The 26698-nt window shown below is 34.4% G+C and overlaps 2 long non-coding RNA genes across 2 annotated transcripts; both read left to right on the top strand.

Annotated features, from left to right (window-relative positions):
• Nucleotides 1-6374: 6374 nt before the first annotated feature.
• Nucleotides 6375-23500, top strand: LOC134273624 (uncharacterized). Its single transcript, XR_009993454.1, has 3 exons — nucleotides 6375-6425; nucleotides 19334-19471; nucleotides 23384-23500. It is a non-coding gene; the product is annotated as an uncharacterized LOC134273624 (long non-coding RNA).
• Nucleotides 23501-23683: 183 nt separating this feature from the next.
• LOC134273623 (uncharacterized) lies at nucleotides 23684-25235 on the top strand. The gene is made up of 3 exons (XR_009993453.1): nucleotides 23684-23767; nucleotides 24586-24719; nucleotides 25141-25235. It is a non-coding gene; the product is annotated as an uncharacterized LOC134273623 (long non-coding RNA).
• Nucleotides 25236-26698: the final 1463 nt, after the last annotated feature.

The following is a 26698-nucleotide window of genomic DNA, read 5'->3' as shown; positions in this document are numbered from 1 at the left end:
CTATGAATTCTGCATTTTCTTCATGGCCAGCACTTCGGACATTCAATCCCCCTGAGACTCGGGTGATAAAAGTCAGCAATGCTGATACAAGAGCTAAATTTCCCAGCCAAATCTTAATGAGCAGTAAGACCTTATCACATAAACAGATCACTGCAGTCTGTAGCTTAGAGCAATTACTACAAATCAACAAGATTAAGATAACATAAATCAAGCATTAATTATACAAACAATTTCACACAAAATTTCACTTTAACACCTCCCTTCCAAAGATAAAAATTTAACTGTCAATAGTTGAATTTTTTCCAAGTCCATAATTCTGTATATAGCAACTTTAAAATTTTAAACCCGTACTAAATTACTTTAGCCAGTCCAAATAAGTATTAAACAGTTAATAGCAATTAATCATAAAAAGAATAATATAAATCCAAAATGAATTTCACTGTAAATCCAAACTGAATGTACTTGAATTTTATGAATATAAAATTTTCACAAAAATTGCCCATAATTCACAAACACATTTCACTTTTCAGATTCTTGATAATCCGTCTGCATTTGTGTTTTTGCTTCCTCTTTATATCAAACTTCAAAGGTGTACGATTGTAGTGCGAGGGCCCAACGCAACAGTCTCTGATTTTTATTCTTCAAGCGATGCAACCATGTTAGTGGATTGTGATCTGTTTCTACGTAAAACTTCCTCCCCTCTAGGTAATACAAAACGATCCAATGGCCCAAACGATAGCTAATAATTCCTTCTCTATCGTTGAATAGTTCTTTTCCCTTGGGATAACTTTTACTAAGGTAAGCAACTGGGTGATCACCATCTGAAACGTTGGCTCGGACAGCCCCAATTCATTTTCTCCATTGTTTGTGACAAACGGTAAATTAAAGTTGGTTTGCCCAAAAACAGGAGCTGTCATCAGGGCCTCCTTCAGTTTCTTGAATGACTGCACTTCCTTTCCGTCCATTTTAATTCTGCGGGTTGACTTTTTCTCAGTAGATCAGTCAGTGGTAATTTATGCCCGCATAATTTCCTATATACTGGCGATAGTATCCGTTACCCCCAAGAAGCTTAATTCCTTCTTTGTCAAGGGAAGCGGAAAATCCTCCATGGCCTTCAATTTCCGAGGGTCTGGTCGAATTGATCCCCCTCCAACTATATGTCCCAAACAGATGATTTCTGTTGCTCCCAACTTACATTTTGATGGTCTGATGGTAAGATTGGCCTCATGAATACGCTGAAGTAGCTCTGTTACATGTTTGATATGGGCTTCCCACTCTGACTGTAGACAATTATGTCATCAAAGTACGCAACAGTATTTTGAGTTCCATCTAAAATACACCCATAAGTCTTATGAATGATGCTGGAGACGTTTTCATACCAAACGGCATCACTGTAAACTGGAAAAGGCCAAATGGGGTGATGAAGGCGGATTTCTCGCGTGTTTCCTTTGCCAGAGGAACTTGCCAGTAGCCTTTGTAAGATCAAATCTACACAAATATTTTGCACTTCCAATTTTCTCAAATATTTCACTCATGCGTGGAATGGGATAAGGATCCGTGAGAGTTATTTCGTTCAATTTTCTGTAATCAACACATATTCTAATTGTCCCATCAGGCTTGTTGACAAGGACAATTGGTGAGGCCCACGGACTTTTGGATGGTGTAATAAGTCCTTGTTCTAACATTTCATTAAAATTTCACTTCCTGTTTCTTAGTTTCCCGGGTATCCTGTAAGGTCTCTGAGAAATTTGGGATTCTCAGACGTTGTTCTGATTGTATGTGAGATAACATCACATTTTCCCCGGTTTGATGTGAAAATTCTTGAAAATTTCTGACAAACATCCCTTAAACTCTGTCTCTGCACTTGTGTCAGCCCATGTCCAAAGACAAGATCTGAAATGGTTTCTGTGGTGTCGTTAGGAAATTGCTGTTAAATTAATTTCATTTTCTGTTGCTGCCAGTAATGTAGCCCGGTTATAAGGACGAAGTAAATTGATATGGTAAGTAACAATCCACGTCGTCCTCCAACATTGATTTTATAGTTAACATCATTTACCTTGTTAACCACACAAACGGTCCTTTCCACTAAGCGGACATCTTGCCGGGTTCGGTCGGGAGAAAACGATACTTTATCACCAGGACGCAAATCCTTTTGGATGCTGAGCGATCATACCAGCTTTGATTTTCGACTGCATCATTTCCAAGTTGTTTTGCACGAGTTGTGTCACATCAGCCAGTTTGTTTCGGATGTTGACGACATGATCTATCCTATGTTTTTATTTCCTCCTCACCAGTCAAGAAGCTCTTTAAAACACTAAGAGGACCATGTACTGGCCATGTAAACAGGTAAATGGTGAAAAACCAGTCCCCCATGTGGGACTTCTCTGTATGCAAAAAGTACATATTGAAGTAGTACATCCCAATCTTCGCCATTCTCCATACACAACTTTTTCAACATTGATTTTAACGTTCCATTAAATCTTTCAACTTTGCCATTTGCCTGCGGGTGATAAGGTGTTGTAGTTATTCCCTTGATTTTGATTTTCTCATATAAATCTTTCAGGAGCGCACTCGTGAAATTTGATCCTTGGTCAGTTAGAATGGTTTTAGGAATTTCCAATCGACTAAATAATGTAATGAGTGTGTCGGCTATTCGTTCAGCTTCACAACTTGGTAAAGCAAAAGCTTCTGGGTATCTGGACCACTTCATCAATGACAGTCAGAATGTATTTGTTACCTTCGTTGTCCTATTGGTTCGGCCAACGATGTCAATTGCGATCTTTGAAAACGGATCAGTTATGATCAGTATGACCCATGGAGCTCTTTCCGCACTTCTTTTTGCCACTTTTTGACAGGTGTCACATTCTGCGCAGTCATGCGACACATCTTGGAACAATCCAGGCCAATAAAATGACGCAAGAATACATTATTTTTGGTCTTCTCAGTTCCTAAATATCCAGCTATTGGCTGATCATGTGCCAGCTTCATCACTGCTTTTCTTAGCGATACTTGAAGTACCACTTGTGTTCCCGACAGATTCTTTTTCTTGGAAGTCCATTTTCGTTTCAATATGTCATTCTCCCAGTAAAACGCTTTATGTTCTGTCTCAGTTTGTGATACATTTTTGAATGCTTTATCCCTACAATTTTTGAGTGTTGGGTCTTGTTTCTGAAGATTCGATAGTTTATTCCATTCACCACGCTCAACTTTTCCAATGAAATTTCTGGTAGATCAAGGTTCACTTCACCAGCATCATCGTTAGTTACCACGACGTTTAAGTCCCTTGGTACGACATCACATTTATTCATGCGATTTTTGGCACTTAATTCATTTTGTTCTTGTTCTTTTGCTTTGGCTCTCGTAACCACAGCTGCAACTTTGTTCCTCTCCAGAACATCTATTCCCAATAAACCATCTGCAACCAGATCAGGTACTAAACCTACCTGACCATGTCCTAAACATTTGTGTTTCCAGGTTAACCACTGCTAACTTAGCCTCGAATGGCTGTCCAATAGCTGTAACCAAGGAAGTAGTTTGTCCATGTAGAACACATTTTGGATCAACAAGATCCTCCCGCGAATAGCGTCATAGATGCTCCAGTGTCCTTGACCATTGACACTTCCACATCATCCACTTTCCCCGGAACATAATGTAAACACCATAATGCTCCTTTCACGAAACACGACGCTAGATTACCTTTCTTTGGGCATTTGTCTGCATAATGTCCAAAGTTCCCACAGCTAAATATTTCACTTTTTCCAAACTTTTCTGTTTTCCGGAGTTCCCCTGTTCCTGGCTCTTCTTCTCACCTAACACTTTAGTATTTTGAAGTTTTCTGTCCTCGGCTGATTTTGTTGGTAGAATGTAATCCTCAGCAGCTTCAACTAACTCAATACTTCCCTTATTCCGTCTAATCCACTGGGCTTGTTGAGGAGATAACGCCTTTAAGAAATAGTCTTCTCGTAACTTTTGTACGGGATCTTTCTCATCAATGAAACGACTCAAATACAGATCTATTCTCGACATTAATCCTCTGTAAGTTTCTCCTGGTCTACGTTTAATTTCCTCCAGGAACTGAAAGTAGTCTGCCGGGCGCTTGCCGAATCGATTCAAAAGAGCCTTATACAGATCTCTGTATCCCGAAGTCACTTGCTGCGACACTTCTCGAGCTTCTCCGGTTAAAAGTGACCTAAGCTGTAAAGTCTTTGAGTTCTCAGTCCAACCTGCATGCTCAGCTACCGCATCAAATTCAGAGATAGCATAAAATGTCATCCTTTTCCTGATTAAATGGTTGAAGTTTAATTTTTGGCATTCCTGTCGAATGTGCTCCTGGTGTTGAATTGGCCTTCTCTAGCTGAACACGTAATTCCAAAATTTCTTTTTCATGTTCAAATTCAAGTGTTTTTAAACGCAATTCATGTTCCTGTTTTTGTTTAGAAAGTTGTAATTCCAATTCTAAGTCCTGTTTCCTAGGCATTTTATTTCCACTTGTTAAATCCAAATATATATAAAATTTCAAACAATATTTCACATTTAATTAGGATCCTTTACCGCTGCCACCACTTAAAATGTTACACCGAAACTTTCTGTTTTTAAATAAAAACGCCCAAAGTTTCCAACAAAGTTTATTTTGTATTCCCGTGTAACACTTTACACACAGGACCCTACTGAGTAACTAATTGAACACACAAATTCTACGCTAAATATTAAGAACTGCCCAACCTACAGACTGCCAATCACTGCTAAATTAACCCAATAATTGTGAACACTATGAATTCTGCATTTTCTCATGGCCAGCACTTCGGACATTCAATCCCCCTGAGACTCGGGTGATAAAAGTCAGCAATGCTGATACAAGAGCTAAATTTCACAGCCAAATCTTAATGAGCGGTCAAGCCCTTATCACATAAACAGATCACTGCAGTATAGCTCTAGAGCAATTACTACAAATCAACAAGATTAAGATAACATAAATCAAGCATTAATTATACAAACAATCTCACACAAAATTTCACTTTAACACAAAGAGGCCTTGAAATTCAATGAAACTGTCTTTTTAAATTTCTATTTATAAGGTAAAATGTTAACCTGATGGGTTTTTTTTATTATCTAGGAATGTGAAATAAGAGTGACAGTAACTGATGCCTTCGGGAAAAGGACAATCAATTAGAAATCTTCCATGTGTTGTAATTCAGATTTATGTAACATAGGACTTGGTAAGTAGTTTTAACCAGCTTTTATTTAATCTCTAAAGCTTTTTAAAAAATATTGGAATCATATTTTGATTAAACTTTGTCCTTTATTATACAATTTGACACCAAACCCTTGTCTCTAATAAACACAAGTGTTGATATCTTTGTATCTTTCATTTATTTTTCAATAACACGTTCGTTGTTAAAGAGTAGAACGTGCTTATGTAATGAATCAACATATACGAGTGATAAAGGTATTATATAATGGTTATGCAAAATGATGAAATATTTGAACTTTATGACTTGATAATTTCCAATTTTAGAGTTAGAAATTTTTTAAATCATATTATCAGAAATGATTAATTAGTAATGAAAAACAGTCTTTATCCATGATGTTTTCCATAGTAATTTCTAAGTTCTCATGTATCTTGCTCTTAACAATAGAGAAGACCTGCTTTAGAACTCAACTGTATCTTCTGCCAACATTGACGAGTTGAAAAATTATGTCTTTGTACTGGAAGTTCCAAAAATATGAAATACAAGTACCATTTCATGATTATGTAAAACACTGCTTATTCCCACAATTCAATGACTTGAGAATCAAATAAGTTCACTTTGAAAAAAATAAGTAGTCCTCTTTAAATGACGTCCTATTGCGAATGAGCAGGTCTAGACTTTTCACAAAATGACGGCAGTGCATGTGGTAGTAATATTGTAGATTTTCAATGGAAGTATATACATATAAGATATGTAAAGGACATTTTTATATTAATATCAAGGAATTAATGATACCAATACATTAAATTACAACTTATACCATTTTCTTAAAAAAACTAAGAATTTTAAATTTTCAGAAAATGGAATGCTTTTAAAGACTTATTTATCTATTTTGGGTATCGAATATATACAGGTTATTTTGTCTCATCGGAACTCAAATGCTTTAAAAGAATTTTGCCGGATAAAAACTTCCCAGAATAGACAGCACTCTAAACAAATAAATTTGCTGAAGAGGAAATTAAGAACATCCAGATTAAAAAGTTTGACTGTATTTAAACCTTTGTTTATGCATCTAATTAATTAACAATTTTATTCCTTCCAGCTTGTCCTGCAGGCAAATATGGCAGAACCTGTATGTCTAACTGTGGACATTGTATAAATAGAACTTGTGATGGTATGAGTGGCGCATGTGTAAATGGGTAACTTTAGGATGGACAGGAAGCAACTGTACCCAACGTAAGACTTCTAAACTAAATTCTATTCTCAGAGAGACTTTTTTCAATTGCATTAATGTATCATATGCTTATTTTATATATTATAACAATATAACAAAAGAGATGAATATGACAAACTTTAAGCTTACATGTGATACACTGTATTAAATGTCAAAATGAAAAGTATGCCTCCTTTTGTAAGCAATGTCATATTGCTATAATTAAGGTCTTCCCGTCTTCACGGAAGACCTTATAGTGATTCTATTGTTTCTTAAAATTATTATTAAGGTCTTCCGTGTTCACGGAAGACCTTTTAGTGATTCTACTGTTTCTTATTATTATTAAGGTCTTCCGTCTTCACGGAAGACCTTATAGTGATTCTATTGTTTCTTATTATTATTATTCTTATTTTTTTGACTTTCTAATTTTGTGCATGCGATTTCTCAAAGACTACTGGGTGAAATTACATGAAATTTTCAGGACAGAGGTGTTGTTACATGAATTTATTATATCCGAGAGAAAATTTAGAACCCACTTCCGGTGCCAAGTTACGGACAATTTTCTGAAATTAAAATGACATTTTGTCCACGATTAAACTAAAAACGGTAAAAGATATCAACATGAAACTTTCAGGGATTATAGATCGTGATATATACTATCCAGGACGCGACTCTTTGTTCGTCGTTGGTACTTCTTGTTATCGTTAGAAGAAGACGAATTTAAAAAATCGTTTTTTCTAACTTTTTGGTTTTTCAATATTTTTTATTTATTTTTGGAATGGTAATAGAGACCCTTTGATTGATGATTACTATATAAATTGTTTGAATATTGGTTAGTCTGAACTCTAAATAGTAACATTTGAAAATCTGAAGCGGGTCCAAGATGGCGTCTGCCTCTGTCAACTCCGCCATTTCGCAAGTAGGGGTTTATGGAGGCAGCTCAGCGTTTGATTAAACCATTCTGACATAAGGATACATGAAATGTAAAAAAAAAACTACTTGGACTTTCACGTAGTAGTATTGTAATTCAGTGTCAATCTTAAAACTTAATTTCCGTTTCACTGCTTTAGTTTAACTGGGCTAGATACGATATGTAATGTGTACAATGTGTTAAATATACCTTCTTAACGTCGAAATAAAATAAAGGCGATAAGAACGTTTTATTTATTTAATTTCATTGAAGTTATCACACCTATTTAATAGATCAGTCCAAAGAAAAGGCGCGAATATTTATTCGTGGCGTTTGGCGCGAAATTATCAATAGTGGCCCGCCTTTTATAATTCTTAGACAGGTGTACTGTTGCAAATGTATACACAAGTATATTTAGAGCAGTTCTCCCAAAAGCTTAATGTTTGAGCGTTAATAGATCACGTAGTAATTACGTTACAATTCTGTGTCAAAACTAAAAATTATTCCAGGGTCTTCTCAAACGTCTTCTGTAACTGGTTTTGGTTGGTTCTCAAAGTAGAAAAAGAAAAGACTAAATGTGCAAATGAGAGATACCTATTATCATTTGTTTTGCAAGACGGAAAAACAGATCTTAAATCATAGTTATAAGTTATAGTTTTTCAAGATACAATATTGATGCATGTATATAGTAAGAATAAAACGTATAACCACTGTTTTTCCCATGCACACTTGTGTGATATTAAACGAATAGAAAGACAAAAATAAGAAAACCATTTTAATAAGATCCTCTAATGGAGTTTATATTAACATTCTTATATTCAAAGATCTGAATCAAGTTATTGAACATAAATGGTATCTGATTCCTTGACTGGCGTAGAGCGAGGCATGTTTTTCGGCGAAACATTTCAACCTTTTTATGAAAATGTAACTAATCGGCATAGTTCACTTCTGAGACGGGAAATAAAAAAAATTAAATTATAGTCATTTCACTGCTTTTGTGTTACTTTTCTACAGAATGTGTACAATGTTTTAAATATATTTTCTAAACCTCGAAATGTAGGCTATGAGAACGTTCTTTTTTCTTAATTTCATTCAAGCTATCACACCTATTTAATCAGTCTAAAGAAAAGGCGCGAAGATTTAACGTGGCGTTGGGCGCGAAATTATAAATAATGGCCCGTCTTTTATAATTCTTAGACAGGTGTACTGTAGCAAAAGTATACGCAAGTACATTTAGAGCAGTACTCCCAATAGCGTAATGGTTAGCGCGTTGGGGATAAAAGGGGAAAAAAGCGGATTGGAATTTCACGCTGGCGACCTGGATTCAATTTGTGACCAAAATTTTAAATCACTTCTCAGCTCGACTTTACGAGTTTTTTTTTCCAGAATCGGACGGAAGACCTCTCGTTGCTCGCAACGAGATCGCTTCTAGTTATTATTAAGGTCTTCCGTCTTCACAGAAGACCTTATAGTGATTCTATTGTTTCTTATCATTAAGGTCTTCCGTCTTCACGGAAGACCTTATAGTGATTCTATTGTTTCTTATTATTATTATTATTAAGTCTTTCGTTCACAACGGAAGACTTATAGTGTTTGTATTGTTTGTATTTTTATTATTATTATTATTATTATTATTATTAATATTCCTCCCAAATTTTGTGAGCGCGATTACTCATGTAAGTAGGTTGATATATGAAGTTTTTATAAAATTCCGTTTTTTTTTAAAAATTCACTTCCCGTCCGAAGTTATGGCCGATTTTGGAATTTTAAAATGGAATTTTGTCCGGCAGTTTTCTCAGAAACGGTTTGAGGCAAAGATATGAAATTTACAGGAGTATTAGATCATGATTTTCTATTTTTTTTTGAAGTTGTTTTCGTGTGTTTCCAGTACTTCCTGTCCGAACCGGAAGTGAATTTGTTTTTGGTCAATTTTTGATTTTTTTTTTGTTTTTAGATATTTTTTCAAGATATTCTTATGTAAAACAGACATTTTTCTACAAATACTAAATATATAATTTGTTTTTAAATCAGATTCCGCATTTTGTATATTTTCGGTACCGAAATTTTCTCTATTTACGTAGTATGTTTAAGGTGGGCAAAGAAAGATAACTCTGACCTGTGAATGAGAATAGAACTTTCGAGATAAAGGCGGAAATAGTATTGATGACGTTAGAGACATATATACGCTCTCCAGATCAACATATTTACACATTCAATATTCTCTCTTTTGCATGTTACTTAATTCACTATATGCATATTAGTTTAAATTTGGCTGTGTAGTGTTAGTCTGTATATTGAAAGTTTTTGATTTACAAATTTATATCTAAAAAAAAAATCCGTTCTGTGTCAACTAAGCACTTTGAAGAAAATAATATTGTACGCAGTATACATTACAGCGATGTATATACAAATTATTCTACAAAAATACTAAACATATTATTTATTCAATCGGATTCTGCATTTTGGAGATTTAAGGTTCCGTCAATAAATTCATTTTCTCTATTTACGTAGTGACAATGTGCAAAGATAGATAACCACACTTTTCACATAAAAAAAAATGATTAGACTTTGAGTTTCCATATCCACTTCTGCATGAAAGATTACGTTTGTTACTGCTTTCAGTATATGCATAATTTAAAGTTGTCAACGTAGTGTAAATCTGTAATGTCTGTTATGATTATATTTAAAAAAAATATTCTTAATTCATTCTCTAATTTGAATGCAAAATTATCCCGGAATCCGAATTTTATTTTCGATTCTAAAATATTATATGTACTCGAAAGGGAACTGAGAGATAGAAGAGTAGGTGTAAAGTCTTTAGAGATAAATTGATATCTGCAACTTAACAGAAAGAAAATCAATCTATAGATTGGATTTGGTTTTAACACGTATATTTCATTGATTAAAAGTCTTATGGTGTTATTTATTATACATGATCTATACTTTTATATACCCGAGAAGTTATTAAAGATGAGTAAAAGCGATTCTTGGATTTTTGTGAAATACTAGTACTCAAAGGGTTAACATTATGTGAAAGTTATGCGTTTCTGTGTGAAATAATGCTACGCTAAAAACATGATACAAAAACATCTGCAAAGGTCTGTTGATATGTTAGATAAAGTATACGAATGAACACAAATTTATGCAATGCTATATAATCATATGTATGTACATGCAACCTTAAGTATTTTCCTTTTAATTCATAAAACATAAAATTACCGAGTATGTTATTCTTTTGAAGCCCCCCCCCCCCTCTTGTTTTTATTGGGGGACCTTATTGCAACTATAGGCCTTTGAATTATAAATTCGTTATACAATTAAATCTGGAACATTTGGTTATAACTACCATTAACATGTATACAGAATTCATATTCTATAATAGTAGATTTTTCATTACGCAAGATACTGAAATTTACCTGTCTGAGAGAGAGAGAGAGAGAGAGAGAGATATCCCTTTTAATCCTGATTATCCTATCCATTTACATAGACAAAAAATCAGTTCTATATCAGTTGTACCCATTCTTTATTAAATATCTTCTGATTTCATAGACCGTCATAGTCACTCTCTGTATATTTTTTCTGCTTAACTCTTTACAACTTACAGAATTGCTACGCAACATACATTGAATCCTCGCGTCATAGAAATATTACTTTACCATTTCCCCGCAAGCACTTTATTGCGGGGTACAAATTTCTCTAAAGTTTAGCGTAAATAATATTCTGAAATAATATTTAAATTAGAAAATAACTTTTATTTTATGAGGATCAAGCAAGTATAAAATAGTTGGAATTTGGCTATAAATTGAAGATTAAATGAACTTTTTAAAGTGCGTGAAAATGCGTGATTGCGGGGAAAAGGTAAATGCGTGATTTTGCGTTAGAAATAGGAAATGGTATATGCGTTAAAATGCGTGACTGCGGGGAAGGGTGTTAATTAAGAAGTATTACACTAAGTGCACATGTATTGACCTGTCAATCAAAATCGCCGGACGCTGTATGCATTGCAATAAAGTTGTTCGAAATGATTTTTAAGTATGATCTTTAAGAAAATCTGATGCAACAAATTTGAGAAATGAAAAATAAAATAAAAACATGGCTAGAGCATCATATATCTGTATTATGGACTTCGGATGTGGGACGTGGAGACCAGTCCGTCAGATGAGATCGTTTAAATCGAGGTCCCGTATGTCAGATGGTACTGACTCAAAAAGATTCCTCACTGCTCAATGGCGATTAGAGCCAAATTATAGGACAACATTTTGCAGTCTCCACCGGCGAATGGAGGCTTCTCCATGTGAAAAATTCTGAAGAGGGACATTAAACAACATATAATCAATTAATCGATTGCTGAATAATTCCTGTAGCTGAATAATCTTTCTGCTGACAAATCTCGATAGTATTACTGTAAAAATCAACGACTTCACGTTTAATGTGGTACTAACTTAGTTCATGACATTTTTATAACACCATCACAATTGTGCCAGAACCTAAACACAGTGAAGTTTATGAGAGTATGGTGTTCGTTCGTCCGTTGGTTTGTCTATGATACACGTGTAGCTCTTATGAGTGCCAAAATGCATAAGAACAAGATTGGCCATGAAAATCAAAGTACCTTAAGTACTGAAAGAAAAGTACCTTAAGTACTGAAAGACCTTTTTGCAGTTTTTTTTCTTTCAGAGTACATATGATATCTATGTTTTTTGCAGAGAAAAAAGCAAATTCTTACAGATTTAGAAGAACGGAAGAATTATTTGTTGCCATGGCAACAAGATTCTAGTTAAGGTCTTCCGTCTTCACGGAAGACATTATAGTTATTCTACTGTTTCTTACTATTATTATTATTAAGGTCTTCCGTCTTCACGGAAGACCTTATAGTGATTCTACTGTTTCTTATTATTCTTTTTATTATTTTTTTGACTTTCTAATTTTGTGCAGGCGATTTCTCGAAGACTACTGGATGAAATGACGTGAAATTTTCAGAACGGATGTGTCGTTACACGAATTTTATATATCCGGGAGAATTTTTGGAAATTCGCTTCCGGTGCCAAGTTATGGACAATTTTCTGAAATTAAAATGACATTTTGTCCACGATTAACCTCAAAAACGGTAAAAGATATCAACATGAAACTTTCAGGGATTATAGATCGTGATATTTACCATCCAGGACGCGACCTTTTGTTCGTCGTCAGTACTTCCTGTCGTTAGGAGAAGCGAGTTGAAAAAATCGTATTTTCTCACTTTTTTGTTTTTCAATATTTTTTATTTATTTTTGGAATATTAATAGAGACCCTTCTATTGATGCTTACTATAGAAGTTGTTTGAATATTGGTTAATCTGAACTCTAGATATTAATATTTGAAAATCTGAAGCGGGTCGAAGATTGCGTCTGCCTCTGTCAACTCCGCCATTTCGCGAGTAGGGGTTCATGGAGGCAGCTGAGCGTTTGATTAAACCATTCTTACATAAGGATACATGAAATGTAGAAAACTACTTGGACTTTCACGTAGTAGTACGTTGTAATTACGTGTCAATCTTAAAACTTAATTTCCGTTTCACTGCTTTAGTTTAACTGGGCTAGATACGATATGTAATGTGTACAATGTGTTAAATATACCTTCTTAACGTCGAAATAAAATAAAGGCGATAAGAACGTTTTATTTATTTAATTTCATTGAAGCTATCACAGCTATTTAATAGTTCAGTCCAAAGAAAGGACGCCAATATTTACTCTTGGCGACCTGGATTCAATTTGTGACCAAAATTTTTAATCACTTCTCAGCTCGACTTTACGAGTTGTTTTTTTTCAGAATCGGACGGAAGACCTCTCGTTGCTCGCAACGAGATCGTTTCTAGTTATTATTAAGGTCTTCCGTCTTCACGGAAGACCTTATAGTGATTCTATTGTTTCTTATTATTAAGGTCTTCCGTCTTCACGGAAGACCTTATAGTTATTCTATTGTTTCTTATTATTAAGGTCTTCCGTCTTAACGGAAGACCTCATAGCGATTCTATTGTTTCTTATTATTATTATTATTATTATTTTTCTGACGCAATTTCTCAAAGACTACTGGATGGAATTACATGAGATTTTCAGGACAGATGTGTTGTTAAATGGATTTGATACATCTGAGAGATTTTTTGGAAAATCGCTTCCGGTGCCAAGTTACAGACCTTTTTCTGATTTTTAAAATGACATTTTGTCCACAGATTTTCTCAAAAACAGTAAAAGATATCAAGATGAAACTTTCAGAGATTATAAACGATAATAAATACCATACGAGAAGCCACTTGTCGTCCGTCGTCCTTACTTCCGGTCGCTACCGGAAGCCAATTTGAAAAGTCCAATTTTTCAACTTTTTTTGTTTTTCAATATTTATTTTAGTTTTCGTATGCTAATAGAAACCTTTTTATAATGCTAACTATAAAATTTGTTTGAATATTGATAAAGCTTAACTGTAGATATTAGTATTTTAAAATCTGATGCGGATCCAAAATGGCCGCTCTCTCTGTCAACTCCGACATTTAGCAATAGGGGTTTACTGAGGCAGCCGAGCGTTTGCCTGAACGAAAGTAACATAAGGACAAATGAAATGTAAAGGAATACTTGATTGTCACGTCGTAGTTACGTTGCAAATCTGTGTCAAACGAAGTTCTTCCTAAACGTATTCTATAATTGGTTTTTGCTGGTTCTCAAAGTAGAAAAAGAAAAGACTAAATGTGCAAATGAAATTCGATACCTAATATCTTCAGATTTGCACCACGGAAAAACAGATTTTTAGCTCACCTGAGCCGAAGGCTCAAGTGAGCTTTTCTGATCACATTTTGTCCGGCGTCCGTCTGTCTGTCTGTCCGTCTGTCCGTCTGTCCGTCTGTCCGTCTGTCCGTCTGTCTTTTCACATTTTCGACTTCTTTTCAAGAACCGCTGGGCCAATTTCAACCAAACTTGCCACAAAGTATCTTTGGGTGAAGGGGATTCAAGTTTGTTCAAATGAAGGGCCACGCCCTCATTCAAGGGGAGATAATTGGGAATTAATGAAAATTTGGTAACATGTTTTAAAAATCTTCTTCTCAAGAACCACTGTGCCAGGAAAGATGAAACTTATGGGGAAACATCCTCAGGTAGTGTAGATTCAAGTTTGTTCAAATCATGACCCCCAGGGGTAGGGCGGGGCCAAAATGGCCGACCAAAGTTTTACATAGAAATATATAGGAAATTTCTTTAAAAATCTTCTCCTCAAGAACAACAAAGCCATAATTGATCATATTTATACGGAAGCATCCTCAGGTGGTGTAAATTCAAGTTTGTTCAAAACATTACCCCCAGGTGTAGGGCGGGGCCAAAAAATGGCCGACCAAAGTTTTACACAGAAATATATATAGGAAAATTCTTTAAAAATCTTCTTCTCAAGAATAGCAAAGCCATAATTGATCATATTTATATGGAAGCATGCTTAGGTAGTGTAGATTCAAATTTGTTCAAATCATGACCCACAGGGGTAGGGCGGGGCCAAAATGGCCGACCAAAGTTTTACATAGAAATATATAGGAAAATTCTTTAAAAATCTTATCCTCAAGAATAGCAAAGCCATAATTGATTATATTTATATGGAAGCATGCTCAGGCAGTGTAGATTCAAGTTTATTCAAATCATGACCCCCGGGGGTAGGGCGGGGCCAAAAATGGCCGACCAAAGTTTTACATAGAAATATATAGGAAAATTCTTTAAAAATCTTCTTCTCAATAATAGCAAAGCCATAATTGATCATATTTATATGGAAGCATCCTCAGGTAGTGTAGATTCAAATTTGTTAAAATCATGACCCCCAGGGGTAGGGCGGGGCCAAAATGGCCGACCAAAGTTTTACATAGAAATATATAGGAAAATTCTTTAAAATCTTCTCAATAATAGCAAAGCCATAATTGATCATATTTATATGGAAGCATCCTCAGGTAGTGTAGATTCAATTTTGTTCAAATCATGACTCCCAGGGGTAGGGCGGGGCCAAAATTGCCGATCAAAGTTTTGCAAAGAAATATATAGGAAAATTCTTTTAAAATCTTCTCCTCAAGAATAACAAAGCCATAATTGATCATATTTATATGGAAGCATCCTCAGGTAGTGTAGATTCAAGTTTGTTCAAATCATGACCCCCAGGGGTAGGGCGGGGCCAAAATGGCCGACCAAAGTTTTACATAGAAATGTATAGGAAAATTCTTTAAAAATCTTCTCAAGAATAGCAAAGCCATGATTGCACAAATGGTATACAATTCCTTAGGGGAGCCATTTTTTTTCGGCGAAACATTTCAAACTCTTCATGAATGTTTAACTAATCGGGATAGTTCACTTTGGCGATAAACAGGAAATTTAAATTTTAAAATTCATAGCCGTTTCACTGCTGTAGTGTTAATTGCTTACTTACTATATGAAATTTACAAAATGAGTTAAATGTACTTTCTAATCGTCGAAGTTTAGGCTATACGAATGTTTTTTTATTTCATTGAAGCTATCACAGCTATTAAGTAGAACTTTCCAAAAACAAGGCGCGAAGTTTAATTCGTGGCGTTTGGCGCGAAATTATGAATAGTGACTAGCCTTTCATAATTCTAAGACAAAAGCACTGATATACAGAGGTTTATACAAGAAGATTAAGAAGAGCAGAGGTCCGAATAGCGTAATATTTAGCAAATTGGATTTTCATGCTCGCGACTTGGATTCAATCCCCCTTGTGTGCAATATTTTTTTTCACTTTTACAGCTCGAATTTTCGGGGTTTTTTCGGAATTGGACGGAAGACCTCTCGTTGCTCGCAACGAGATCGTATCTAGTTATTATTATTATTCTTATTTTTCTGACTTTCTAATTTTGTGCACGCGATTTCTCGAAAACTACCGGATGAAATTACATGAAATTTTCAGGACAGATGTGTCGTAACATGAATTTATAATATCTGAGAGAAAATTTGGAAACCCACTTCCGGTGCCAAGTTACGGACAATTTTCTGAAATTAAAATGACATTTTGTCCACGATTAAACTCAAAAACGGTAAAAAATATCAACGTGAAACTTTCAGTGATTATAGATCGTGATATATACTATCCTGGACGCGACTCTTTGTTCGTCGTCGGTACTTCCTGTCGTTAGGAGAAGCGAGTTGAAAAAATCGTATTTTCTAACTTTTTTGTTTTTCAATATTTTTTATTTATTTTTGGAATGGTAATAGAGACCCTTTGATTGATGATTACTATATAAGTTGTTTGAATATTAATTAACCTGAACTCTAGATATTAATATTTGAAAATCTGAAGCGGGACCAAAATGGCGGCTGTCTCTGTCAACTCCGCCATTTCGCAATTCGGGGTTTATGGAGGCAGCCGAGCGTTTGCTGAAATGATTCTAACATAAGGATAAATAAAATGTAAAAGACTACTTGGATTGTCACGTAGTAGTTACGTTGCAATGCTGTGTCAAACTAAAACTTAAGTGTTGTTTCACTGCTTTAGTGTTACTGGGCTAGATACAATATGCAATCTGTACAATTTATTAAATATTCTTTCTAAACCTCAAAATAAAATATAGGCGATAAGAACGTTCTGTTTTTTTTTTAATTTCATTAAAGTTATCACGTCTATTTAATTGAACACTCCAAAGAAAAGACACGAATATTTACTCATGGCGCTTGGTGCAAAATTATGAATAGTGACACGCCGTTCAAAATTCCAAGACAGATATACTGTTGTAGAAGTATAAACAAGTAAAGTTAGAGCAGAGCTCCAAGTAGCGTAATGGATAGTTTATTGAATTTTCACCTGGTCAACCAGGTTCAATCAGGCTCGGGGATACGGGGATATTTTCCTGAATCGGACGGAAGACCTCTCGTAGCTCGCAACGAGATCGTATCTAGTTAAGGTATTCCGTTTCCAACGGAAGACCTTTGTGTTATTCTTAGGTTTCTTTTCCACAGTTTTTCTTTTTTTTCTTACCGATTTTGTGCATGCGAGTTCTCGGAAACGGCTTGCTCGATTTTCATGAAACTTTCAGGGCTGATGGAACATGAAAAAATCTAGACATATATTTTATTTTGATGACGTCACTTCCGGTTCCGAGATTTTTGCATTTTATTGAATTTAAGAGGGTTAGTTTGTCCGCGAGTTTTCTCAAAAACGGCTTAAGATAGAAACTTGAGATTTTCAGTAATAATAGAGCAATAAATGTAGTTGTGCGGAACGCATTTCATATTCACCTAAATTGCTGTGTACGGAAGTTCGTTAATGCCCTTAAATAGTCCTTTCGTGAATTTCAAAAATTTTCACACCTTTTCAACGATAACTTTTTACCAAGAAATATTTTGTAAAAACATGTATAACAAAAGAAATGTAGAATTCCAAGATCTTTCAAATGATATCTCGAAAAAAGGGCTGGCCCCTAAAATTAAGGGCCTAGCGGGGTCAAAATTTTTTCTTTAATATCTCAAAAAGTATTGAGAATTTGTGCAATACGTCAAAGAAGCAAAGTTGTTCAAAATATCAAGCTTTATCTATTGGAGTCGTCAAATTACGATGGACGACGTCACTTCCGGCCAAACCGGAAGTCGTCAGAAAACCTTTATTCTTTACAAGATTTTGGGTAACATCGGTCACTGGGATCATAAAAATTAATTTTCCGTCCGTCGTCATCACTTCCGGTCAAACCGGAAGTAGCAAAAACTGGCTTATTTTTGCATAAATTAACATTGATTCAGAGGATTTAAACCATTTTTCGGCATTATCACTCATTTTTGTAAAAAAAAAAATAAAAGTAACTTTCGGTCAAACACGACGGAAGACCTACTCGTTGCTTTGCAACGAGCTTTGCTGTAGTTATTATTCTTATTTTTTTGACTTTCTAATTTTGTGCACGCGATTTCTCGAAGACTACTGGATGAAATTACATGTACATGAAATTTTCAGAACAGCTGTGTTATAACATGAATTTATTATCCGGTGCCAAGTTAAGGACAATTTTCTGAAATTAAAATGACATTTTGTCCACGATTAAATTCAATAACGGTAAAAGATTTCAACATGAAACTTTCAGGGATTATAGATCGTGATATATATTATCCAGGACGCGACCTATTGTTCGTCGTCAGTACTTCCTGTCGTTAGGAGAAGCGAGTTGAAAAAATTGTATTTTCTAACTTTTTTATTTATTTTTGGAATATTAATAGAGACCCTTCTATTGATGCTTACTATAGAAGTTGTTTGAATATTGGTTAATCTGAACTCTAGATATTTATATTTGAAAATCTGAAGCGTGGCCAGGATGGCGGCTGTCTCTGTCAACTCCGCCATTTCGCGAGTAGGGGTTTATGGAGGCAGCTGAGTGTTTGATTAAACCATTCTGACATAAGGTTACATGAAATGTAAAAAACTACTTGGACTTTCACGCAGTAGTACGTTGTAATTCAGTGTCAATCTTAAAACTTTATTTCCGTTTCACTGCTTTAGTGTAACTGGGCTAGATACGATATGTAATGTGTACAATGTGTTAAATATACCTTCTGAACGTCGAAATAAAATAAAGGCGATAAGAGCGTTTTATTTATTTAATTTCATTGAAGCTATCACACCTATTTAATAGATCAGTCCAAAGAAAAGGCGCGAATATTTACTCGTGGCGTTTGGCGCCAAATTATGAAATTTGGCCCGCCTTTTATAATTCTTAGACAGATGTACTGTTGCAAAAGTATACACAAGTATATTTAGAGCAGTACTCCAAATAGCTTAATGGTTTGCGCGTTGTTGATAAAAGAGAGAAAAAAAGCACAATCACGTTGGCGACCTGGGTTCAATCCTCCTTGTGAAGAAAATATTGAATCACTTTTCCACTCGATTTTACAAGGTTTTTTTTCCTGAATCGGACGAAAGACCTCTCGTTGCTCGCAACGAGATCGTATCTAGTTACAATTATAATTGTAACGCTAAAATAATAATTGTTATTGATTGTAAGCATAAAATTTCTGTATTAAATTTATTTTCAAGCATGTGCAGCAGGAACGTTTGGAAACAAATGTAGCTATAATTGCGGTCATTGCAGAAACGGGGGAACATGTAATTCTATTGACGGCACTTGTACCCATGGTTGCTCAGCAGGGTGGACAGGAAGTTTATGCAAACAAAGTACGATATATACCATTTACATATGAAAAACAATACGTTCTATAAAACTCTCAGTTAAGGCCTTAAATAGTAAGGATAAATATGAAATACATGATCACTGTCTTGAAATATAAGCGATATTTAGGCGAGGGTAAGTAAACGTGATATATATAGGGCGAGGCTTTCCGAGCCCTCTTACGTTTTCGAACCGAGCCCAGATATCGCTTATATTTCAAGGCAGTTATCATTTATTTTGTTTATCCTGCAACATATTTCTAACATTTGAACGTCCAAAACAAGCTGTTTCCGATAGATTTAGGCACATCTCTGCAGCTGAAACGCTGACGCCATGGCGTATACATTGCAACATATATGACGTCACAATATTTTTGGAACGTCGGAATACATGCACGAGGCTTTATTAGGGCAGTGAGCGAATAAAGCTTTTGTTTATTAGGTTACCTTTATTAGGTCAATGCAGGGGGTAGTTGCAGGATAAAATTGTTTGTTGATAAGGGAATACGTCTTTTCAAGCAGAAATAACTCAAAAATAAATTACGATTCAATGTTAATCAATACCTTATGTCTTTCTTTCGTATTTTCAAACTTGGCTTTGGCTTTTACATCTGTATATCTTTTTAGACAAGCACTAAATCAGAATTAATTCAATAATGTCGTTTATATTTCCTTCTTGATTTACAATTTAAAATGTTATTTTTCAAATACCTTTTTTTTTAATATCAAACTTTTATTTTGCTCATTTTACCAAATATCTAACCGTATTTATTGCTGTTTCCATATAAATTTGCATAGATCTAAAGTCAATCAAAAAAGTTCTAAAATACTTAATTATTAATCAAAAACATCATTGAATTTTTTTAACATTAGCAATAAGGTTCCGATATTTTATTTCATCAGTAACGGTAAAAAATTTTAATGCGTACTACATATATAATATACGGCGCCGCTGGAGGGCCAGGTAAAAAAATATTTTTATTTGTTCGGACAAATTAGAAATTCGTTCGGACGAATTATTATTTGTTCGGACGAATTAGATATTTGTTCGGACAAATTTGATATTTGTTCGGACAAATTAGAAATTCGTTCGGACAAATTAGAAATTCGTTCGGACAAATTAGAAATTCGTTCGGACGAATTAGATATTCGTTCGGACGAATTAGTTATTTGTTCGGACGAATTAGATATTCGTTCGGACAAATTAGAAATTCGTTCGGACAAATTAGAAATTCGTTCGGACGAATTAGATATTCGTTCGGACGAATTAGTTATTTGTTCGGACGAATTAGAAATTCGTTCGGACAAATTAGAAATTCGTTCGGACGAATTAGAAATTCGTTCGGACGAATTAGATATTCGTTCGGACAAATTAGAAATTCGTTCGGACGAATTACAAATTCGTTCGGACGAATTACAAATTCGTTCGGACGAATTAGTTATTTGTTCGGACGAATTAGAAATTCGTTCGGACGAATTAGAAATTTGTTTGGACAAATAAGTTATTTGTTCGGACAAATTAGATATTTGTTCGGACAAATTAGCAATTCGTTCGGGCAAATTAGATGTTTGCACAAATTATCATGTAAAGAGAGATATTCACTTTGTCTTTTCAGGAGGATTCATTTTTTTTAATACATAAATAGCTCTTTGGACCATGACATACACACGTAGCAACTAGACATGTGATATTAAAGTCGGGTATGTTGATTGTAAACATTCGGAAATAATGGATCTATACCGGTATAATATATTATAGGCCTAAAGTCTGCCATTCTGAAAGTATATTTTCTGAGAGCCCACTAGTAAATTCAAAGGGTCAGTTACTTCTTATCAAACATCTTTTCACTCCCATCCCTGACTAACACTGGGGTGCCAGTGGTCAGTTACCGCTTCTTTGAAAAGATGAGATCCACTCCTTAAGATTTTACTCCTACTGCAGGCAATTGGTACGGGAAAAAATTGGCTTTGAAATAATAGCCCCCGCCTCACGAAATAGGACTGTCAACTTTGGGCAACTTTTCCTGTGTCCCCCCCCCCCTTTTTTTTTGCTTGTCAACTTTTCAGGTAGCTATTTTTTTCTCAGCCCCCCCCCCTCTTTAAAAAACGATGCTATACGTGGCTGCATTGTATTATATTGAATAAACTTCGGACTCAAAATATCGAGCGTCTTATTCGAGGGTCTTAATTTTTTTAAGGTGGGGTTTACTTGTAGATTTGTTTCTATACTGCTGTTCCCACATTTAAGTATTTTGTGATAAAGGAACAAAAAGAGGGAATCTCATAAGTCCATCTCCAATTAAGATTCTTTCTAAGATCGTTAAAAGCTATAATTATGTATCTATATAAATTTATTTTATATTTAAATATCAGAGAAGTGCATGAATTAAAACATGCAGGTATAATATTGACCAAATTAAACACACGCCCCTTTCTGGGAAAAGGATAAAAAATAGATGAATACATGTACGTTCCTAGAAAGTGCAGTAAAATTTAAAAACACATCATAATTAAATGCAAGTTAAGGTTCTCAATGATTAAGACAATCGATCGTTTTTTAAATAGAGGAGGAGGGGGGTGTTACTTGAAAATATTTTGACATTCATTCATGATTTATTTTCCCCGTAAAAGGGGTTGCTTTCATAATTTCCCTTTCTATGTGAGTCATTGGCCTATCAAACCTTCGAACTGGTACTCAACTGTAAAAGCGTATAAACAAAATTAAGAAATGCTGAAAGTGAAATTAAATAGTTTGTTCGACTACATGTACCTCTCCAATAACGGGAGGGGGCTATAATTATGCTCTGAAAATGAATGGACTAGGGAATATACCAGATTGATCGGTTGACCTCGCAATTCACCGACTCGTGAGTCTTACGAACAACCTGGGATCAATACGAACAGGTTCATTTTTGTGAAGTTTTCTTAATTCACAAACAGGAATATTTAATTAAAAACTCAATGAGGACCTTTTAATCATTTTATACACCGCATATGTACCAGATTGATTGATTGAATGTTTTACGCCGAATCGGCAATATTTCAGCTACAAATCGGCGACATATGTATCAGAAATGTATTTCAAAAAAATTCACGTCATGATTAATAACTGCACGGTAGTGAATATGTACATAAAAATCATAAGAAAGAGATCAACATTAAAACGACTTATCTTCAAAATATTTATTGATAATGTTGTTCATTAAAGTTATTTTGCAAAGAATCAAAATAAAATGAAAGGTCTTGGTGCAAACCGCACATTATTCGCGGTGTCCTGATAGTTGTTCACAATTTCTCTAATTTGTCCGAACAAATAACTAATTCGTCCGAACGAATTTCTAATTCGTCCGTACAAATAACTAATTTGTCCGAACAAATTTCTAATTCGTACGAACGAATTTCTAATTTGTCCGAACAAATATCTAATTTGTCCGAACAGATAACTTATTTGTCCGAACAAATTTCTAATTCGTCCGAACGAATTTCTAATTTGTCCGAACGAATTTCTAATTCGTCCGAACAAATAACTAATTCGTCCGAACGAATATCTAATTCGTCCGAACAAATAACTAATTCGTCCGAACGAATTTCTAATTTGTCCGAACGAATATCTAATTCGTGCGAACGAATATCTAATTCGTCCGAACGAATAACTAATTCGTCCGAACGAATTTCTAATTTGTCCGAACGAATATCTAATTCGTCCGAACAAATATCTAATTTGTCCGAACGAATATCTAATTTGTCCGAACAAATAACTTATTTGTCCGAACAAATATCTAATTCGTCCGAACAAATAACCAATTCGTCCGAACGAATTTCTAATTTGTCCGAACAAATAAAAATATTTTTTTTACCTGGCCCTCCAGCGGCGCCGTAATAATATTGATCAATAAAGTACATTTCTACTTTCTCCAGATTGCACATCGGGTAAATTTGGAATGAGATGTGACAGTGACTGTGGACATTGTAAAGACGGAATGACGTGTGATTTTATAAACGGAACCTGTCCCAATGGCTGTTCACCTGGTTGGATTGGGGCTACATGCAGTTCACGTACGAATTTCATTTTGTTATTTTAAAAATTGTTTAAGGTCAATGTTTAAATTCAAACACAAGTGTTCAATTTTTATCATTGCAAAATATATATATATGATTTTGCAGCATGTCCGCGTGGATATTTTGGAGAATCCTGTACTAAAAAATGTGGATATTGTAAAAATGAAACCACATGTGATGCTATCAATGGCAGATGTCCTAGTGGATGTTCTGAAAAGTGGATAGGACAATTTTGTAACATATGTACGTACCTCGGTAATCTATGTCAGCATGCTACTGTACTGTACAAAAATCATGAACAAGCTAGAATAACATAATAGGTATTTCATTTGTGACAATTCATTAGGTTACAGATTTAGAAAAAAAGAAATTATATTTATCTAATACACGTAGCTTTCACTTCTTCAGCAGATATAAGGGTATAAAGTTGACATTACCAGAACATACTTCAACTGTCCTTAAGTTGATCACGGGAAAGAGCGAGGGTTAAGATGATTTTCAGTATTTAATTACGAGGGCCGTTCAAAAATTACGCGGAACTGTTGCACAGAAAAAATAGTCTAAAATTCCAATTTTGAATATGTGGTGGCGATATCTCGAGCATTACACATAATTTAACAAAAATGTGGTGCCCTGTCAATTCTGGAGACGTAATTTTAACAACCGTTTTCAAAGGAATCGCATCGGAGAAAAATCACTTTATTCTGTTAGTTCTTCAAATATTATGTCAGAAATCTAAATACTTAATAATTGAACAACATAAAGAAACATTTCAGAAATTTTTCGAAAAATATTGCGAATTATAGAAAATTAATGAGTTCAATTTTGGATCCCGCGTGCTTGTTTCAATTTTTCGTTGTGTTTCTTACCTCTCCATCATCCATATCAGCACATCGATAATTTTAGTAGGATTTTTTTTAAATACAAAAATGTTGCCCAAACTTTATCTTTAAAATACATATTTCTGTGAAATTTCATAACTATGTGACGTCTATAGCGTCATTCTGAGTTTTGAATGACCCTCGAATTTCTTAAATTATTTTTTTTTTATTTTCTGGAAGCTGCTGTTATGGACTGTCTGGAAATTTTGAAAAAGGGAAACAAAAGAACGGGTATTTACCAGATCCATCCGTGGAACAACTCTACATATAAAGAAGTACTGTGTGATATGGTCACAATGGGAGGAGGGTGGACGGTGTGTAAAACAATAATTTCAAATATTTATTTATATAGAAATAAATCCACTCAGCATGTTTTCTAATCATAAAATTTAAGATATTTATTTAACCTTAATATAGAAAAAATCTAATTGTCTCCAATTATCTAAGCATATTTTCCATCGTTATACTTTGTCTCAGGTAAATTTACATGTATGTTAATCAGATACAGATGATTAACAAAGAATATGGAATTAAAAAGAAAAAAATTATACTTATAAGAGGATTGATTGATTTTTTTCCATGAAAGAACAGGCCAGAATATCATCTTGGTTATGTAAGTGCTTCAACTGAAAAGAATAGTTGTACAAACTATTTAAACAAATTAAAAGATCAATTTTGTATAAATATTGAATGAACAGCTGGTCAACAATATAAAAGTGAATATATTTTGTGCAGGTTTTTCAAAAGAGGATTGATGGATCTGTGTCTTTTTCAAGGAACTGGACAGAATATCAGCAAGGGTTTGGGAACGTGTCTACTGAATATTGGTTAGGTAAAATTTCAGATTCAGCCCTAACATTATATGAATGAAGTTCAAAGCTCACCTGAACCTATCGAAGGCTGAAGTGAGCTTTTTTTGATCAAAATTTGACCGTTGTCTAAATTCGCCGTTGTCTTAAAGTTTTCACGTTTTCATCTTCTCAAGAAAAACTGGGCCAATTTAAATCAACCTTGCCTTGGGTGAAGGAGATTCTAGTTTTTTTTAAAATAAAGTGTCACGCCCTCTTCCAAGGGAAGATGATTATGAATTATTGAGAAATTAATTGCATTTTTTAAAAAAAAAAAAAAACGAATTTCAACATGGTAAATATCAAGCAAGGAAAAGGGTTGAAAAGATGAGTTGATTTTTGTCTTTATATGAGGAATATTTTTTTAGGTTAAAGGTATGCACAACCTCAACATTTTAATAACAAGCACTTTTAACTTGGTCATAATTTTTGCAGCAAAATAAAAAATTCTTTCAAAATAACTATTTTTTCTGCATGATGGATAGACAAGCTACATGTAAGAAATCAATTTAAAAGTTATTTTAAGTGCAAATCCTTTTGTATTCTTAAAAATCGTTTTTGAGCGATTCTCATTCTGCAATTTTTTTTTTTTTTTTTTTTTTTTTTTTGCTTCACTACTAGGGTATGGGAGGCATTCTAACTGTGGTGAAGGTATGTTCCGAGGCACAGTTAGATTATATTCTGACTAATAAGTGACAAACCATATATCAAGTTTGATTAGCTCTACCAAGACCAGAAGAGCTTATGCGATAGTAAGATGCCCGTCGTCCGTTCGTTTGTCTGTCTGGCTAGCTATCTGGGTACATCCCACTAATTATTTTTAGAATCGGTAGGAGAAGAAAGTAGTGCAGAAAAAATTACAAGTTCCTTAATTTGCAGACTTGCATAAAAAAAATTGGGCAGATGTACTGAACTGAGCCTCACACTTGTTGATAAAGAGTATCTTTCCTACCAAAAAAGCTTTGAAAATGTAATTTATCAAGAAGATCAGCTGAATTATTTTGTGTATTATAACGCCAGTGATAATTCTGAAATTCCCCTACTTTCACTTTCATTTTTAGAGGTTCCCGCAGACAGACGCATTTTGCAGGAAAACGAATCTGACATGCCACCTCGAGATTTTAACCAAGGAAAGACAAGTTGATGTGCTTTGACTTGAGGGGTCACTCACTTCTGAACGAAAATTAGGGACATCGCTATGAGAAGAAACGTTAACATTGTCGCCTATGGGAAAACAATTAGTGGACTGTACCCATATTAGGAAGCCTATAAGTAAGTGAAAGATGTCATAAATCTTGAATTTATTTCAAAGTTGGTGTTTTCTATTATTTTCAATTGTTCAAATTAATGAAAAAAACAATTCTTTTATTGTTTATACACATTTTTAAAAACATTGATTCATAATTAAAATGTCTAGCCCCCCCCCCCCCCCTGAACAGTCAACA

Source organism: Saccostrea cucullata, unplaced genomic scaffold (genome assembly GCF_032062105.1).
Source record: "Saccostrea cucullata isolate Sc308-1 unplaced genomic scaffold, CSIRO_AGI_Scuc_v1 ctg15874, whole genome shotgun sequence".
NCBI classification, from domain to species: domain Eukaryota; kingdom Metazoa; phylum Mollusca; class Bivalvia; order Ostreida; family Ostreidae; genus Saccostrea; species Saccostrea cuccullata.
The sequence above is the reverse complement of the archived record's forward strand: the minus strand, read 5'-3'. Positions and strand labels throughout refer to the sequence as shown.